This window comes from Dermacentor andersoni, chromosome 11, assembly GCF_023375885.2.
Source record: "Dermacentor andersoni chromosome 11, qqDerAnde1_hic_scaffold, whole genome shotgun sequence".
NCBI classification, from domain to species: domain Eukaryota; kingdom Metazoa; phylum Arthropoda; class Arachnida; order Ixodida; family Ixodidae; genus Dermacentor; species Dermacentor andersoni.
In genome coordinates, this window is record NC_092824.1 from 76742371 (window position 1) to 76761245 (window position 18875).

The window sequence follows — 18875 nt, forward strand, 5'->3', positions numbered from 1 at the left end:
CCTTTATGATTCCAAATTTCTTCACTCAGCATGGGCTACTTTGTTACTCGGTGTATGCTTATGGTTATGTGCCGCTTTGCAGTGACAGCAAAAATCCTGTAAAATTTTTACGGCGCTGTGCGGAATTGAACCCGAATCTTAAATATGGATGCAATCATTATGAATATGCAGTAAAGTGGTGTCGTGGAGCAGAAGTACAACACCGGTCTTCCAATCTGAAGGTCTGTTTCGAATCCTTGTCCTGTCCACTACACTTCTTAAGCAAGGCGCGTCGCTTGATGTTGAAAAAAAAAATACTGAGGAGCCAGTGGTGCTATAATGGTACGAGTGCAACGAAATTAGGACGGCGCACTAAGCTTAAACGAGATGCTCCCTCACTCGAACAAGAATTGGCCTCTCTGCTGTAGCATTCCGCCACTACCTCCCTTATCACTCTTTGGATAAGGCACGTCCCTCGGTCCCCAGCAGCAGCGGAGCACCTGACCAAGGCGGTGGTCAGACCTGCCACACGGCAGAAGTTGCAATGATCTAGATCCGGGCAGTCCGCCTCTGGGAACTGAACCTGGCAACGTTTAACACGCGAAACCTCTCGAGTTAGGCTAGTTGAGCATGCCCAACTTGACATACACATATATATCATATATTCATCCAAGACATACATATATCCTTGGCATGGCCTGGGATATTCTTCGCCTTGGTGAAATTACAAGAACTGGTGAAGTTAATTCAGTGCTGACTAAACACCACGTCCTCTGCTACTGAGGTCTTCTAGATAAGAGAGAATACAGGGTAGGATTTCAAATTCATAATGACATATCGTGCAACTTTGTTAAATTCTACAGCCCTAATGACAGGGCAGCTGTCATTATACTAAAGCTAAATAGGGGATTTGGAATCATGGTGGCACTAGCAGACGCTCCAACCTCCATTCATGATGATGAAGAAATAGAACAGTTTTATGAAGATGTTGAATTACTATTGCAAAAGGTGCAAACTCAGTATCCATGGTCATGGGCGACTAGGATGTAAAAGTGTGGGGGGGGGGGGGGAGAAGAAGGCTTGACGACAAGCAAGTAATTGGCATTACAGCATCGCTTTTAGGAACACTAGAAGAGTGGTGTTGGTATAAATCACGGAAACGAATATACTGACTCCCAATAATAAATACCTTCTTCACGAAGCACAGAAACAGGAAGGGGACCTGGAAAAGCCCTAACGCAGAAACAAGCAATAAATGAGATTTCATACTCTCTGCCGATACTAGCATAGTGCAGGGCCATAGATAAGGGAGGTGTAACATTGCTCTCAATTAGAAGAAAGAAAGAGCAGAATTAGTCAAGAATACGTAAACCAACTTAGACGCCGTACGAGTAAAATCAGACTTATTCAGGTTGTCCTCACAAGCAAATATGCGGCTTCAGAACAGGAAGATGAAGGTAACATGGAGGTAATGGAGGTAACCCTAACTAGGCTGATTTCAGCAAGTGAATTTCAAGTTGGAGGTAGGGCTCTGAGGCAACCAAATAGTAAGCTCTGCCAAGTGCCAAAGGACCTTAAAAAACAACTATAAACTCTGAAAGTGTCTAACTTTACAAGAGGATAGATGGAATCCGCGGTACTGTCGAAGCTGATAAACTAGAAGAAAGTGAGCGATATTCGAGATTATAACGTGGGAAACATTCAGGAAGCAATACAAGATGTCCGCAGCATGAAATCTTGCGAGGAAAACTTGACATAAAACAAGGTCAGAGGTATGCAGTGAAATATAAGCAGGGTAATATCATCACCAATATCGGCGATATAGTAAAAAGAGCAGAGGAATTCGATACTGACGTGTACAGTACCCAGAGCCGCCACGCAACCTTAATTTGAAGCAGGGATCAATTATTATTATTATTAGATCATTATTAGAGATGAAAATAGAAGGACTTCCCACTACTTGTACCGGGGAAAAGCGGCAACACGGAATACCAGTCCATCTAATCAAAGATGAAGGAGATAATATACTTCAAAGGCTAGCGGCCTTTTACGTTTAAGGGGCCGCTCGCTTTTCAGTTCAAGTCGCGTGGCTTTTCACTTGTCTTGTCCCCGTGTAACCTTCCAGTTGTACATTTACGATTATCAATCACCAACTTGTCCAATCAGCCATCCTGCTAAGCATCTCAAAGCCATCGTTTTGCTCAATAATGTTGTTTTCTATCTCTCCAAGGCGGCGCGGTCGCTTTGTGTTAACCTTCTCCTCCTCGACGTCTACATGACCAACGGACCGGCCTAACATGACGTGAACTGTTTCCCTGGCAAGTGATCACGGGAAGACGGAGGGTCTTTAAGAGACCTCTGTGTGTGGTTTGTGCTCTCCGAGAAACATTTAGCGTGTGCGTTCCTCATGTACAAAAGCTCTGCGAGCGATGTAGCTGCATGCTACGATGTTATGTAGAGTACTCAACATAACGAGTTAGCTCACTACATCCACACTCAGAAAAAAAAAAAAGAAACGGTCGCAGCAACCATGCACGGGCTGCATGCCGTTGGCCTCATTCGCCTACGATGTCGCACTTTTCCTCAAATCTGGCTTCAGGTTACGTGAAACACTTGGGGCAGAAAAGAATCATTCCAAGTAAATATTACGCAGAAACCATCCATAATGACTGTCGGAGTAAGCGAACAGCTTTCTGAATCCCCTGAATTATTTCCGAAAGTTATTTTCGCAGCGTTTCCTCTCGTTCCTCGGCGGTCATTGTTGCGTCCCATTGAAACGGAGCATGCGTCACCTTTCCAATTTCTGTCCCTATTCTGCCAGTCATCACAGCAGCACGCACGGCCGCTGCATCGCCGACGCACAGAGTTAAAGCTCTCGTGTGACCTCGGCGCCTCTTTGACCAATCAGCGAGCTACAAAGACACCGCCACCATTCCTTCTATCCCGTTGACCCAAATTCTCCCCGCTGGCTCCACCAGCGCGACAGCCCTGTTCTCCACACCTCGCTATACTCTCTCGTTATTCTATCAGAGCAGACAGTCCGCCCGCCGGCATTGGGGAAACGGTGTAAAAACCAAAGAAAGCTATTCGCTTTTGTTTAAAGGTCCATCGGTTCACCAAGAGCTTCCGCTGGTGCGAAACATTAACGGGCGCTTACGATTGGTCCTTGTTGTAGAGGAAAATGCGGATCGTGAAGCCCACGAACATCTTGTCTGGCCCAGTCACCACCTGCTCGTCTTTATATTGCGTGTCGTGCTGGACAAAATAGGAACCATACATCAGAACACAAGTATATCACAATAAAAGAAGCAATGCCTTGTAATAATAGACAGTTTTAGTACTCCGTACGTTGCGTGCGTAACGGCATTCCGTGCGTAAGGTCGCTACGTCCTGCAAATTGCGCATGTGCCGAACGCAACACGCCCTTAAGAAAATATGAGATGAGTTTCACATAAAAGTCTGATGAGTTTTGACATCACAGCCATTAGACTTTCTGATGAGTTTCTTTGGAATTTTCTTATGTATTTCTGTCATTCTAAAACCACCGTCTTTCTGTTGTATTCTTGATGAGTGTTTTTCTTGTGACCATGAAATGTCTTCCTAATGTGCGCTCCAAAGCAGTTTTCTTGTGACTTTCTCATGTCTTCCTAATGAATCTCTAATGAGCTTATACATTAGACTGCTGGTGCTCATAGCACTCCTATAACATAATTGGCCACCACGTGTGGTAACATTTGCTCATGTGTCCCAATGGCATTCAGACCTTAAAGATGTTACCTGTGAGTGACTGTCTTTGGTGCTTGATATATGTAGCCTGTATGCATGTATGTATGTTCAGCGAAGATGCAGCACTTTTGACAACGTGTACATGGGTCCGTTCATATGCTGCATGTTAGACATTACTCAACGAAAGAAATTTATCAAAAACATTTATTGGGCATATCAAAGCTTCGTTAAATGCAGGAGGAGGTTAAATAAAAGGAAAACACAGTATCAGTCTGGTTACGGATGTGATATTTTCCTTTCATTTAATCTCGCTACTTATCATTGAGGAGAGGCTGTTCTTGAGGTGGAGGATCGTCGTCTTGAAGTGAGTGCACGTGTGCCCTGCACGGTAGAAAGGACAGAAAATTTACAAAACTTGGCAATCAACCACAGAAATTCACGCTGTATCACTTGCTGCAGAACAATCTGGAGATGTAATAGCTAGTTCTGCGAAAAATTTATCTGGTGTCGGTTTACACAAAGTTGTTGAGGAACCACTGTGTGTCCTTTGGGTTCAGCAGTATCTACAGTAAGCATAAATTGCTCTTGGCTGTACAAATGTGCAACGTGCATCAGCTTTGGCGTGTGTACATGTTGTCAACTGCTTCAGCTATATCGGTTTCCACTTGGCAAAGGACAGCATTGTCTGTGGATTGCTAACGTGAATTAGAAATTCTCACTAATTACTTGGCATGGAAATAAGCATAAGAGTGTTTGTGTACGGGCAACGCAATGCATCCCCGAGACATCCAAGTGCCAGTCGTTATAGAGTATTTGCATCAGCTACCGGCACAGTTCTCATACATTCCAAGCCTACTATGTCATGCCTGTGTTGGCTTCCGGTATGATGGCATATATCTCAATCAAGAAATACACCACACCATGTCTGGGGTTTTTTATCGTTTACACCCGAGCGCTGCCTTCAGAGGGAGGGCATAAGTTGAAAGACAAATTCGTAGAAGCATGATAAGGAAGCTTGCATAAAAAGAATTTAATAAATAAACATACTGATTGCTATCCCACGTCATTAGAGAGTATTCCTCTTTGTCGTGCAATCATAATGAGCGTTGACTGACACACGTCCCATTTTTTGATGTGGTATTCCTCACTGATTTTTTTGTATCAATCGGTTGCCATAGGTGAACAAAACAGATGAATAGTGCACAGCTTGACGTGTCAATGGATGGTCAAATGGGACCAGCACATTGCTGCTTTGAGTGAATTATGGTGCTCTCCTAGGCGCATGCTAAGGCACCCGCTAGCCTGCATGCCGGATGTACATTGGACTAAATACACACGTGATCAAAAGAATAGGCTACACTACCCCTGACAGATACGAGACAAATTTTGCGTATCTTTAACTAAGCAAGCCTCCAATGCCTGGGTGCCTTTGTCAATTCACTTCTGGACTGCAATGCACATATATTTCCAGCAAAAATAAATTAGGCAGCATATGCACAACAGTTCACAACTGAATTGAGAAAGGCAAGGAGGCAAGCGAAGCTTGCTTGGTTAAAGGTCGCACCAAATTTGTCCAGTACGTGTCAGAGACGCTGTACTGTATTCATGTCACATGTGGTCAAATGAACATAGGGCGGACTGGCTGGTGCCTAAATATGTACCTATGAGATCACCATATTTCACACAAAAGACCAGTATGCTCGTCCGACTTGGCCACACATATCCGCAATGGAGCTTCAGGCCGGACTAGGATTGTTTACCTGTTTTCACCCATGGCTGAAAATTGGCAAGAGAAATCAGTCAGGCACACTGCATAAATAATAATAAGTGTGAGCCAGCCCTCATTATCAATGCATAAAGAAAGGCGTCCTTTGTAGATTACAAGGAATATAAATTAGTATGTGCCTATTCACTTACTTCTTTTTATGCGAACACCGTTTATCATGATTTTATGCCTTTGTATTACAGCTTCTCCCATCCCTCTCAAATTAACTGATGCACAGCACAAGCGCACACCCAGTGCTATTTTTGTTAATCCTTCCATCAACTTACACAGTCAGTTGTTAGCGAAGGTCATGTTGTATGGTCTCCCTTCCCTCGCTGCGTAAATTTTGTCCTGAATAGTTAAATGAACTGACCGGCAAATTTAAAAGGACACTACAAGTTTCGCCGAGTGGACACGACTGGTTCTCAGAAATGCACAAAACAGTGATGGGTATCTGTTAGCAGCCTGTAGTGTGTGCAAACTAGCTGCGACATTGCTGCAGTAGACACACAACTGCTGCAATGCCTACCAGCATGAATAGGGGCAGCTTGCAAAGAAAAGAATATGAAGAAAGTGAGAGAAAATACACCAAGCCTACCAGAAAACACCTCACTACTTAAAGGGACACTAAAGGTTACCAGAAACTCAAGTTAAAGTGGTAGAGCAATGTTCTAGAACGTCTAAGGCGTCAATATAATCGCGAACAGAGCTTTAGTAACCGAGAAATTGAGGTAAATGCATGACACGATTTGAGACCCCCCAGCGACATTCCGGTACTAGCCCGATGACGAAAGCACTCCTCATAATTTGTGTTACTAATGCTCAACTACTCGTATTAAAAATATCATTTCATTCGATTATAAGACGGAAAAAAATGCTACTTGTCTACGTCTATTCGATTCTAAGAAAAAATAACATTTTGACGTTACCCTTCAGTAATATGGGTGTTCGAAAGGTTTCGTTTTCGCTCGACTCTGCGCGCGCGACTCTGCGCCGCGCACGCTTGGGAGTTTCAGTAGTTCCGTTATCGCGTCGTGCTGGGAGGGTTCTGCTGGCTCGCGAAACTTTCATTTGGAACAAGCAGCGAGAATGCCACGTCCATGTGATGTCGTGGGAAGCCCTCGTTGCGTTCCCGCTCCGGAGAGCCGGTGTCGAGGCCGCCGTCGTAGTACGCAACGACGCCGGCAGTGCGAGCCCTCAGCAGCAGGTCGCGCTCGTCGGTGCTCAAATCGCTGAAGTTGAGCCCACCATCGCGAGCCAATCTGTCGGTGTCAGGGTCCATTGCGACGAGCGTCGAAGTTTGCGTCATAGAATGAAGTATCAGCTTATGGGCGTCTTGCACTGGAGTTTGAGGTATAGTAGCGGCGCCTGGTGGCGGTGCGGGAAACGACATCTGGGTCGTGCCAGCTTGGGCCGTATTGAGCCCTGGTTGTGACGAAGCACGTTTCTAGGTCGAGTTTTGCGTCGAATCGCACTTTGTTGTGCCCTGTTGCGAGTGCGAAAAGGCTCGTCACTTCTCACAGACCACGCCGACCACGCTGCGAGCTCGCCGCAGCCTATAGTTTAACGAAAACGGACTCTCCGTGTGCCGTTGGACGTAATTGATTTCTCTTTCCGCTAGCCACCATACTCCCGCTTTCGCTCTGCTGTCGGCTCTGTCTTGGCTCTGTTTCTGGCCGCGCGTTTGCGTTTTGCGCAGAAAAGCCGTAGCGCCGTCTGCGGACGCCGTTCTACTCACCGATGGCGCAACGTCACTATGAGACCATGATGTCAGTACTCCTCGATCGGAGGGCGGGCGATTTGAACTGCGCTAGAGGTACGCGGACGCTTCAGAACGCATTTTCTCTTAAAATAAGTCCCTCCTTGGCACGAAACAAGCGTTTCGAGGTTTCTGTGATGGTATTTCAACAGTCCACGTTGACTTAATAGTAACCTTTAGTGTCCCTTTAAGTAACTGCAGCACAATGAATACTGGCCTTCCTATTTCATTTCTAGAAATTCGAGTTCATCAAATGTGTATTTGCCAGTGGCAGTTGTTCTGAGAACAAGACAGACATAATTGTAAATATCATTCTTAAACAATGGCATGCACACTGCGTGCTTAGACCTGTGACATACATGGCACACTACACTTCGAATTCTTACATGGACAAAAACAGCACATGTGTGCAGCATAAGAAGAAAGGAAAATATGGAAATATATGCTACAGTATAGCAAACAGTTCCAAACAAATAAAACCAAAATAAAAAAGAAACACACTGTGTAATAGGCAAAAATAAAATGGACTTGCAGCCAAGCGATTGATGCGCGAAAAATACTAAACGTCAGGACGTGCGAGGTGTAGTTTTAACAGAACAAGATAATGTGTGCATAATGCCTACAAACACAAATGAGCAGCAAGTGGAATAAAGTTGCATAAATATTTAGCCTATTTAGCAAGAAGCATTAAGTAATATGTCGATACACTTATCCACTAATGATACCGAGATCCTGCTTTTGTGAACACCTACACTTAAAGCATACCTGACATGCCCATCCAGATTACACGCCGTGCTGCTGCAGCCATCGCCTCGAGTTATGTGGACACTGTTGTGGGTCACGGCTTCACCACTACAAAGAGAATTCTGTGTCAACTTATAGCTGTGGCACAATAAGACTATCACATCCTGAACACATGCAAGGAGCGTGCAAAAACGGTCCCGAAAACAATGCTTGTATTGGTGCAGGGTGGCAACTGAGCACAAAGTCGAAGTCACTGATGAATGTCACGATAACAGGGACCCCTTTAACAAAGCAAAATTTCACACGCAGCAGCAGCAGCAGCGCATTACATCAATGTTTGTTTACATAACAATTCTAGAGTTTCTTTCATGACTTTAAATAACTATCCCTTGTAATGTTTAGTTATGGCAAAGTTATGGCAACACCCCTTCAAAACAAACCGGAACCAGTAGCACGCTGCGATTGTTTAAATTTTTTTTCCTAGTACTGCTCGTTAACCGAAAGCCTTGTAAGCAGATATTATTTACAACGTCGAATCATTTATAAGCGAGGAAACGTCATTGCAGTAAGAATCGGTCAAGAGGCAGATGAGTCGTTATGATGAGACTTCAGCAGAAAAGCGGGAGCTCACGCACAAGCGCGCCTGATGACCACGATTATTTCCGAACGTAATCTTTTTCATCAGAAGAAAACGCTTATCAAGATTTTAAATTACGCATTATTACAATAAAATCGCGCAACTAAACTCTGACACCCAGCAAGCATCGGCATAGGTTTCACTGTTGTCGTGGGAGTTCTCTTTCCTACGTTCGCAAGGCACCCTATGCCCACACGAGAAGCACGCACAACACGTGTGGTTAGCAAGCACGGTTACTCACCTTTTGAATGGCACGACGCGGTCGAAAAGCGCCCTCCATGTTGCCGGTGCATAGTGGACGAGCAGTGGCACGCTAACAATATGCATTATTTCTTTGCGACGTCCACCCAACTTTCCACGACAACCAGAGACAAAGGGAACGCACTCCATGGCATGAACATTGTTGGTCCACATTTGGCTACGCGCCACGAATACGGCGAGTTTGCAGCGAGACACAAGCTGTCTGTGGCACTTATGCGCACGTGAACTAAGTCACATTTCGTTACAGCAAACGCAAAAACACACGATCAAACAAGCACACCGCTGCAGCTCGCACGCCCGACCGACTCCTAAACGGAGCGACAGGCTGATTGAATGGATGCTTTACTAGATTCCTGGCGCGTGAGCCGAGAAGCTGGTTCCTGCCGCTAGCTGCGGTGGCCGCTGCAACCTAAATCACGTAGCCCTGCCTCCGAGATTTTAGCGGCGTCTGTTGCATAGAGTTTCTCACTACATTACTTAGAGGGAAATCTGGCGCTGCTGCGCTGTAGTATGCATGGGAATGCCGGTATGTTGTGACTTCGAATTGGCATCGTTCTTGGAGAGACCGGACACTTTGAAGACGAGCTTGGCAAGCACCGTTCCGTCTGTCACAATGATTCATTTTCTACTAAAACAGCACCTGAAAAGTTGTTTTGGCTTTATTATTACGCAAAAACATGTTTTGCTTAACTATGAGAACTTGTTATTGCATGTACGATTATATGTTACGTAAAAAGTATCAGCGGGCCGCTAAAGTTGGAGAACAGACGACAAGGTTTGCGCTCGCTTTGGAACAGTTTGTCGTCTGTTCTTGCTTTTCTTCGCTTGGTCATGCATTGTAGGTGAGCAAAGATGTAATATGCATGAATGGAAACATTCTATGAAGATTTTACTTTAAGAACGCATTATTTGTGTAGCCATATCCACGTTTTAGACGAAGCCTCTTACAACACCAGCGAACACGAGCCTCCCAGAGACATATACCATCATTCCCATGACGGCACGGTGCCCCCTTAAGAAACTCCCGTAGACGGTGGCGCCAGATTTCCTTCTAGGTGTTATGGTGAGAAATTCTATGGTCTGTTGCGATGGCGGAGGCAGAACCCGCGGTCTCTCGTCAAGCCATTGGTCGAGCGCGCGCCAGCCTAGTTATCGGGTTGCACTCCTGTCCAGTGGCGTAGCTAGTTCGTCTGGCACCCGGGGCCTATAGGTCTTCTGTCACCCCCCCCCGCACCCCCCCCCAGGTGTAGTCGAGGAAGGTGAGGATATCGACAACTTCCGGGTGTCTTTAGACGTCTATACCCCCCCCCCCCCCTGTTGGCCCCTTGCAGCCGGTGCCCAGGGCCCTCCGTAACCCCCCTCCCCCCCCATTGCTACGCCACTGCTCCTGTCGCTCATGCCTGCTGTGTTGATCGTTCTACCCACGAAGATTCCTCGAAAAACCCACATGTCTCGGCAGCGTGCATTTGTCGTATGTGGTATGTGCCAGAAATGTGCGCTAGTGTACGACGTGCTTCCAATCAAGTACTACAGTGCGTTCCAGCAAATAGACGCTGCCACTTACGCGCAGTTTTCCTTGTCATGATCATGTCAATCTGCACAATTGTCTGTCTGCCACTTAAAGACAACACAGCCGAGAGATCAAACTGCGCTGAACAAGGCATACGCTATAGGTTTGCACTGTTTACCAAATGTGATAACGGAGTAACACCAACTCACAGTGCTCTTTAAAAAGAAAATAAAATAACGTCGCCGTTTTGTGCCTAGCCCTGATAAATCGGAATCGTTTCCAGAGTACTCGGCGCTCCCGCTGTGTTATATCGTTTTCTTCACTTTTGTCTCTTTGACTGCCCCCAACGATGAATCTGAACGACTCCCACCAAAGGCCAAGGATCCGAGTGGCTTAATTAAATATATCCTAATTAACGGTACCTTAATTAACATAGCCTTCATTAATGCCAATGGTCAAGGGTTCGACTCCCACCACTAGTCATGGGTTCGAGATATTAACTATATCTTAATTAACTGTACATTAATTAGCATCGCCTTCATTAGCGCCAATGTTCGTGGGCACGACAACCGCACAAAACCATGGGTTCGAGTGCTTTCATTAACTGTAGAATAATTAAGTATGCCCTAATTAACATAATCTTTAACAACTAGGGCCGTCGGTTCGAGTGCCTTAACTGACTATATCTTAATTAACAGTACCTTAATTAACAACGCCTTCATTAACAGCAATGTCGTGGGTTCGATTCCAATCCAAGGTAATGGGTTCGAGTGACTCAATTACTTGATCTTAATTAACTGTGCATTAATTAGCACCGCCTTCATTAACAAGGGTCGCGGGTTCGAGTGCCTCAAATAGCTGTATCTTAATTGTGCCTTAATTAACATTGCCTTCATTTTTATTTATTTATTTATTTATTTATTTACATCATACTGTAGGCCATGTGGCCCAAGCAGGAGGGGCAGGGCAACAAATAAAAAATAAGCGTACAAAAGGCACAATTGCAAAAATATGAAATTCAGGACATGAAACAATATAACACGAAACAGCAATGTTAGTTAGGAAATACTGATAATATGAGTTCGAATTAATTCAGGGGACACCAGTGGTCGTGAATTCGAGTGCCTTAATTGACTATATCTTAATTAGCATTACCTAATTAACATCGCCTTCATTAACAACAAAGGTCGTGGGTTCGATTCCCAGCCAAGGTAATGGGTTCGTGGGACTTAATTACTAGATCGTAATTAACCTGCCTTAATTAGCATCGTGTTCATTAACAAAGGTCGTGGGTTCGAGTGCCTCATATAGCTGTATCTTTACTGGGCCTTAATTAACATCGCCTTCATTAACACCAAAGGCAGTGGGTACGAGTATCTTAATTAACTATATAATAATTAACTGCGCCTTAATTAAAACGATATTTAACAGGCTTCGACTTCCACTAAGGGTCGTGGGTACGAGTGCATTAATTAACTATATCATAATTAACTGTCTTAATTACCTGTGCCTTAACAGCAAAGGTCGTGTGTTCGTAGCCTTAATTACCGCCAAAGGTAGTGGGTTCGACTCCCATGAAAGGTTGAGAGTTTGTAACCTCTTTCTACATCGAGTGCTACCCGCCGTGGTTGCTCATTGGCTATGGTGTTAGGCTGCTGAGCACGAGGTCGCTGGATTGAATCCCGGCCACGGCGGCCGCATTTCAGTGGGGACGGAATGCGAAAACACCCGTGTGCTTAGATTTAGGTGCACGTTAAAGAACCCCAGGTGGTCGAAATTTCCGGAGTCCTCCACTACGGCGTGCCTCATAATCAGAAAGTGGTTTTGGCACGTGAAACCCCATAATTTAATTTTTTTTTTATTTTACTCTGGACCGCAACAACAAAACAGAAGCTTCTCTGTCCACCATAACTTTTTTTTTTAACTGTGTCTTGCGTAGACGCAATCAAACGTATTTTGAACGTAATTGTGATGGTTGCCTGCATTTAGCGGGTTTGTAGCGGAATTTGGGGGCTCGATTAGCTGGTTTTTCTTTTTGTAAGTCGGCAACACTGGTGCTCGTGCTCACAGGACCACATCGCCACCCGAGTGTAAGAAACAGAGTGTTACGAAGAGGACTCTTTACCTTATTCAAACAAGCGCGAAATGACAAAAAAAACATGCTCTCCTTACAAGGCTGCATAACCGATGTAATCGAATGGCAAAGGAAGGTTAAACTTGTTTCATATATATCAAGGCGGCAACATACCGGCTAAAACAAGATAGTAACTGGTCAAGACGCGTTGCTGGCTGGTGGGCTCATTATAGTGGCAAATGGCGCCAGAGAACAAGAAAAGAGACGGACACGATCACAAGTCTCAATAACAAAGGTTCATTTCTTGGACGCGCAGAATTTTTAATGGTTGTTCAAGAATGAACCGAATACACCTTCCGTTCCCACTTTGCAACCAGTAATTAATTTTGACCACCTGCGGTTCCTTCACGTGCACCCAATGCATGATTTAAAGGCGTTTCGAATTTCGCCCGCATGTAGCAGTGCGGCCGCCATGGCCAGGATTTGATTCCGCACATTCGGGCCAAGCATTGCAGTGCCAAGACCACTATACGCCACCAGGACGGGTTAAAGGGAAGTGAAATAGGGGGAATGGCGGCCACCGGTATATTAAGCTAGGAGACAGAGCTCAGTAGATCCATTGAATGCGCTTCACGCTGCAACGTGCCACGGTTGATATTTCTCGCTCTCAATTACCTTCTTCAAAAGAGAGGGGGGAAAGAGTTAACGTAATCCTTTAGTCAAAGAACTTCCACTAAAATGTTCAATTGAACTATGTATTTCATATGGATAGATCTAGCTCACTGGAAAACAAGGGGAGTCTCAGAGTGCTGAAGTCTCTTCCTGTAGTAGTTGTTCAAATACCATAACATGCATTACTATTCCATACAGTAAAGAAGTTGCCTACACCTCAAATAACAGAAAGTCGGAACATACGCATCTAAATAACAGTACTAAACCTATCATCATCATCATCATCATCATCATCATCATCATCAGCCCATTTTATGTCCGCTGCGGAACGAAGCCCTCTCCCTGCGATCTCCAATAGTCCTGTCCTGCGCCAACTGATTCGAATTTGCGCCTACGAATTTCATAATTTCATCACCCCACCTAGTTTTCTGGCGCCCTCGACTGCGCTTCCTTTCTCTAGGCACCCGCTCTGTAACTATAATGGTCCACCGATTACTTAATCTATGCACTACATGACATCATCATCCTCATCATCATCATCAGCCTTGTTACGCCCACGGCAGGGCAAAGGCCTCTCCCATACTTTTCCAACTACCCCGATCATGTACTAATTGTGGCGATGTTGTCCCTGCAAACTTCTTAATCTCATCCGCCCACCCAACTTTCTGCCAACCCCCCGCTACTCTTCCCTTCTCTTGGAATCCAGTCCCTAACCCTTAATGACTATCGGTTATTTTCCCTCCACATTACATGTGGAGCCCATGCCCATATCTTTTTCTTGATTACAGCTAAGGTGTCAATAACTCGCGTTTGCTCCCTCAACCAATATTCTCTTTTCGTATCCCTTAACGTTACACCCATCATTATTCTTTCCATAGCTCGTTACGTCGTCCTCAATTTAAGTAGAACCCTTTTCGTAAGCCTCCAGGTTTCTGCCCCGTAGGTCAGTACTGGCAAGACACAGCGGTTATACACTTTTCTCTTGAGGTATAATGGCAGCCTGGTGTTCATGATCTGAGAATGCCTGCCAAACACGCCCCAGTCCATTCTTATTCTTTTGATTATTTCCGTCTCATAATCCGGATCCGCGGTCACTACCTGCCCTAAGTAGATGTATTCCCTTACCACTTCCAGGGCCTTGCTACCTATTGTAAATCGCTGTTCTCTTCCCAGAGGGTTAAACATTACTTAATTTTTCTGCAGATTAATTTTTAGACCCACCCTTCAGCTTTGCCTCTCCAGGTCAGTGAGCATGCATTGCAAAGACGACGTCCACTTCGTTCGACTTAGAAAGAATCGTCATACAGTGTGATACTGTTCGCGTCCATTACACGGGCAAAGAAGGCAACTTCTCGCGTCCTGTTGCATTTGTATGGAAACATGCTTTTCGTATGCAAGTGCCGAGCACATGCTTCTGTGCTTCACAGATACCTCGCAGTGCTACGCAAGCGCCTTTGGGCGCATCAAATTAACTAGCTTACCACTTAGCACTTAGAAGATCGACCACATTTAATGCATCTTCATTGTTCTTGCAGTGAAATATCGACTTGAAAAGCAGATGAACGATCACATCACTGAGCTTCCGCTTATATTATTATATGATGCTTAGCAGACGCTCTCGCCTTTGATTGGCGCCGGCTACTCCTTTTCACATAGAGATATTAAAAATACACCACTTAAACGCCTTTAAAGGACACGTCACCTCCAAAACCACAGTAACATAAGTAAACGCGCATATACTGTGTCTAGCGTAACAGACCTACTTAACCGGCTCCTTCGGCCCTATAGCTATTACAGCGCCTAAATGCATTCCAGTCTGTGGGGTGTTTACTCTGGCGCTATAATGGATCGAGGGTTCAAGTATCAAATAAAATTTTACGTGGCCGCTTCCCAGAGTGCGCTATAGGATCGTATACCTTGGGTTCATCTGCAATGAATCCTGCTTTCCATTTTCCACATTCCTTAACGTACAGTGCATCGTTATTATAGTTCGCCTCCTCAATTTTCCTTTATGCCTGTTTGTAGAGTAGTGAGAGAGAGAGAGAGAGAGAAAGGTAAACGCGACGGGAAAGGAAGGGATGTTAACTGGATGAGATTCCGGTTTGCTACCCTGCACGGGGGAAGGGTAAGAGAAAATGAAAGACGGAACAAGGGAAAAGTAAGCATCTGTACTGCTTACGTGATAGAAATAGTGGTGTCCCTCCTTTTGCATGATGTCGACCATATATTGCAAGTACTCCTGCGGAAGGTCGTGGAGCTTGGATATAGCCATGGCTACTTCGGTTTAGTATAGAGCAGTGCGCGAGTTGAAAAACTACCAAGGAGCGTTCGGGGCTGAGTAAGCTCCGCTGGCTGTTCGTGGACGGTTCTGGAAGCAGCGCTCGCGCTCCCTTGGCAGCAGCACACAATGGGGTAATTTTCTAGTTTAGATAAATGAGCATAGCTTCTCGAGCCCCATAGGTTCGTTTAGTGCATTGCGCAAGTGTAACTTTGCGGCAGCCTCGTCAATTGACGCTAACGCATGGTAGTTGACGCTGCCGTAACTTTTCTAGCTGCGAATAGCTCGATCTTTTGCCGTACTTCGAGCGCTAAATTTACTGATCATTCATAGCCATAACGATGTCACTTCTAGCCTTTGCGCATTAGAAACCGTGATACTAGTACGGCACTAATGACTATGACTGGACAATAAAGTCTCGATTTTCAATTATGGTGCAAGGTGTAGAACTTCCAAAATCATCTGTCTATCTTTCTTTCTTTTTTACTTTTTTTCGATGATTTCTTCATTTATCGAGAAAGTACGCTCTGATCGGCTTTCACAGCGCGAAAATCGAACAAATTTTGCAGATAAACGCACATTATACACTCTGTGCGAAACAAAGGTCTCATAAAGCGGGTAATTAAACATTGTATTACTGTTTCTCTTGCGCATTGAGTTTTAGCAAAGCGATCACGTGCCTTCCCGGCCATCAGCAAGGCACGGAAACTTATCACGCGCCCCACACGATCTACACTACAAACAAAAACGTGCCTGCTTAGAAATTTTTGTGGATTTTGCGCTGCCGGACTGTCCATCCCTGAATGTTTACTCCCATATATGTGGCAGTATAGCAAAATTTCAAAATTTTACTGCGGTCCCTATCTGCCGTAGCATAAAAGCCAGGTGACGTGATCTTGCTACGTATAAAATATTTTGTTTTCCTTTGTGGAAACCTAGTACAGGCGGTTTTAAAAAGCGCCCCTCACCGCATGACTTTAGAGATGGCACGCCGCCTGCCAGGTTAGCATATTAGCTAAGGCCCGCCGAACTCGATCGGTCACGTGGCCGCTTCCCCAGAAGCTGTTCGGGGTGGCGGCGACTAGCGTCACTGCTCACGGCTGAGGGTTCTTTCACGCATGTGAACTTCTTCAAGCGCCGCAGTTTTTTGGATTGTAATTTCTTTGCCTACTGCCTTCCAAAAGGTGTTTTAGGCTTGCCTGGCGCTCACTGTCCCTCAGCTTCGTGTGTATTCGCTGTTATCACTTCGGCGACAACGATGAGTTGAGTGCAATGGCGGTGCTTGAAATCGCGGGAAAACAGTTACGTACGACGCCGAAGCTGACAGATGACTTACGATGTCAGCCCAGGTTTCTGGAAGTGTTTTCGCGCTGCGTGTCCATGACGTTTGTGTTTCAATGCGCGAAATGCGCCTTTTATAGTCAAGTGAGCATGCTGACAGCGTACAACGTGCGCTGTGGTGTTTTAAACGTGCCGCCTTGTGATGCCAGAAGCAACCACTGCTCGAGGAACGGCGTCCGCGCTGGTCGCACATGAATGCCTTATTCGGATTTTCTTGTGATGCTATGTGGCCGGTGAGACTGACCGGAGTGCAACTTTTTTATGTATGTTTGTACTAGCATGCTCGCCCACGATAAACGGTAGAGCATACTCTAAAAAACTCTTACTGAGCGAGCTGAATCTGATGGTTTAACGCCGTTGTTATTGCTTCAACGTGCTGCTCTAAGCGTGTGCACACACTGACTCAGAAGCATACCTGCTGGATGCGATTGTGAGAATTTGTTCGACAGAATAGTGATATAACTTTGTTTTACGATCGAGAGGCAATCCATGTCTGCCGAGCAAGCAGTGCGGTCAAAAAACAAATGTACGTCTCCGCACTTTTTCATGTACCATGATTTGTTACGTGTCATATTCAGGCGTAATGAAGGTTTTTAATTTATACAACGACTAAATATGCATTCTTAGCTATACCGCGGGGCTTTGTGGACTTCTTCCGTCGCAACCTCATCGGTTGTGATGGAACAATGCTCAACATTAGCGTATCTTTAGCGCTTTCTCTACCGGTTTTCTTGCTCATGTAAATTGTACACGCAAAAAAAGTGATACTTCACCATGGTACTGCTCTCCTTGATAGTAAGTATTCTTGTCTTTGACAGCCTGTAACTTTCCTCGAACATCTCATGTTTCTCGGAAGCTCATGTACGCACTTGATCATTGTGCTTTGAAGCACAATGACCGCCTCTTCATTACCCTTTTTTATAGAAATACTTGATGACGGCACCATGCTCGCCAACTAACTTGTAAGGCTCACATGCTGGTAGAACTCGATATGGTTGTAGCGCTAGAAACGCCTTCATCCAAATTTCTATTCACTTCAAATACCTCGGATCCGTGTATACAACCAAAAGGCATCAACGAAGCACTTCATTCTTACATCTGCTTCAAGCTCACAAATATGCTACAAAGCGGCCACTGCAGGCGTACATTCAATTGAGAAAGTTTAGAAAAACTTATACACGGTGCTCAGCCTGAAATTGCGAAATTTAAAAGCGATTACTTGAAAAGTGCTCACTTTATCTGCTTAGGCCAACAATGCTGGCTACTGCATCCTTTCTTATTTGGGAAGCTTCCTATGTAGCGGGGTCAAGTTTTCAGAAAAATATTACCCCCTACTGTCTTTTGCTCGATAGCTTCGCCTTTGCCTTCCATTGCTCTTTCAACTTGCGAGTGGCAAAATTAATCATGATGGGTGGTACGCGATTGGGGTGTGAGGGCAACCTGCGAATGCTGTTAATGTCAGAGTAAGTCATTTCCTGCAGCCGCAGTGTCTCAGCCAGAGAGCTTTTACTATGGCCAACAAATTTTCATTTGTTATTACTAGAATGCCGTGAACCTCTAGGTTCTGTCGCCTAGTGTCTTGCTGGGCTTGATTCTGCTTTTTCTTCAACCGCGGTATTCCTTCTCTTGGATTTTCCGCTTCAATTTCGGTCACCATTTTGTGAAGAATACTTACTGGCTCGTATTTCTTGAACAAGCGCGTTACAAGCTCATCATATTTATCTGAGTATCTGCGCAGAACTCTCAATGATATCAATCATTTTTCTTTTTTTACAGCGACGCTGTTAGCTTCTTGTTGGTAGGAATTTTTCGCACCTGTCAACAAAACAAAGTCCCTATCTCCTTTATAATGCACACACACACAGTTCAGTATCCATTTCAATAAAAAAGGACAAAACAAGCGTGAAAACTGCATAATGGCGCCAGTGAACAATGCGAGACACGTTCCTTCTCCCCGCGTGTGTTTCCCGATAAGAAACTGTTGCATAAGCTGCTCCGCTGAAAGGGGCGCGTTTTGCCTGAAAGCCGAAGCGTAGATTGCGATAGCAAATTAGTGGACATCTGTACGAAGTAAGCATAGTACTTTTTTTCGGCCTTAGAAACTGTGGACACGCCGTCTACACGACCAC

The 18875-nt window shown here is 45.0% G+C and overlaps 1 long non-coding RNA gene across 1 annotated transcript; it reads right to left on the reverse strand.

The window, feature by feature from the left end:
* Positions 1–3891: 3891 nt before the first annotated feature.
* Positions 3892–15515, reverse strand: LOC126519823 (uncharacterized). The gene is made up of 4 exons (XR_008610146.1): positions 15307–15515; positions 7995–8081; positions 5758–5821; positions 3892–4086 (listed from the first exon to the last, which is right to left on the reverse strand). It is a non-coding gene; the product is annotated as an uncharacterized lncRNA (long non-coding RNA).
* Between the last annotated feature and the right edge of the window lie 3360 nt (positions 15516–18875).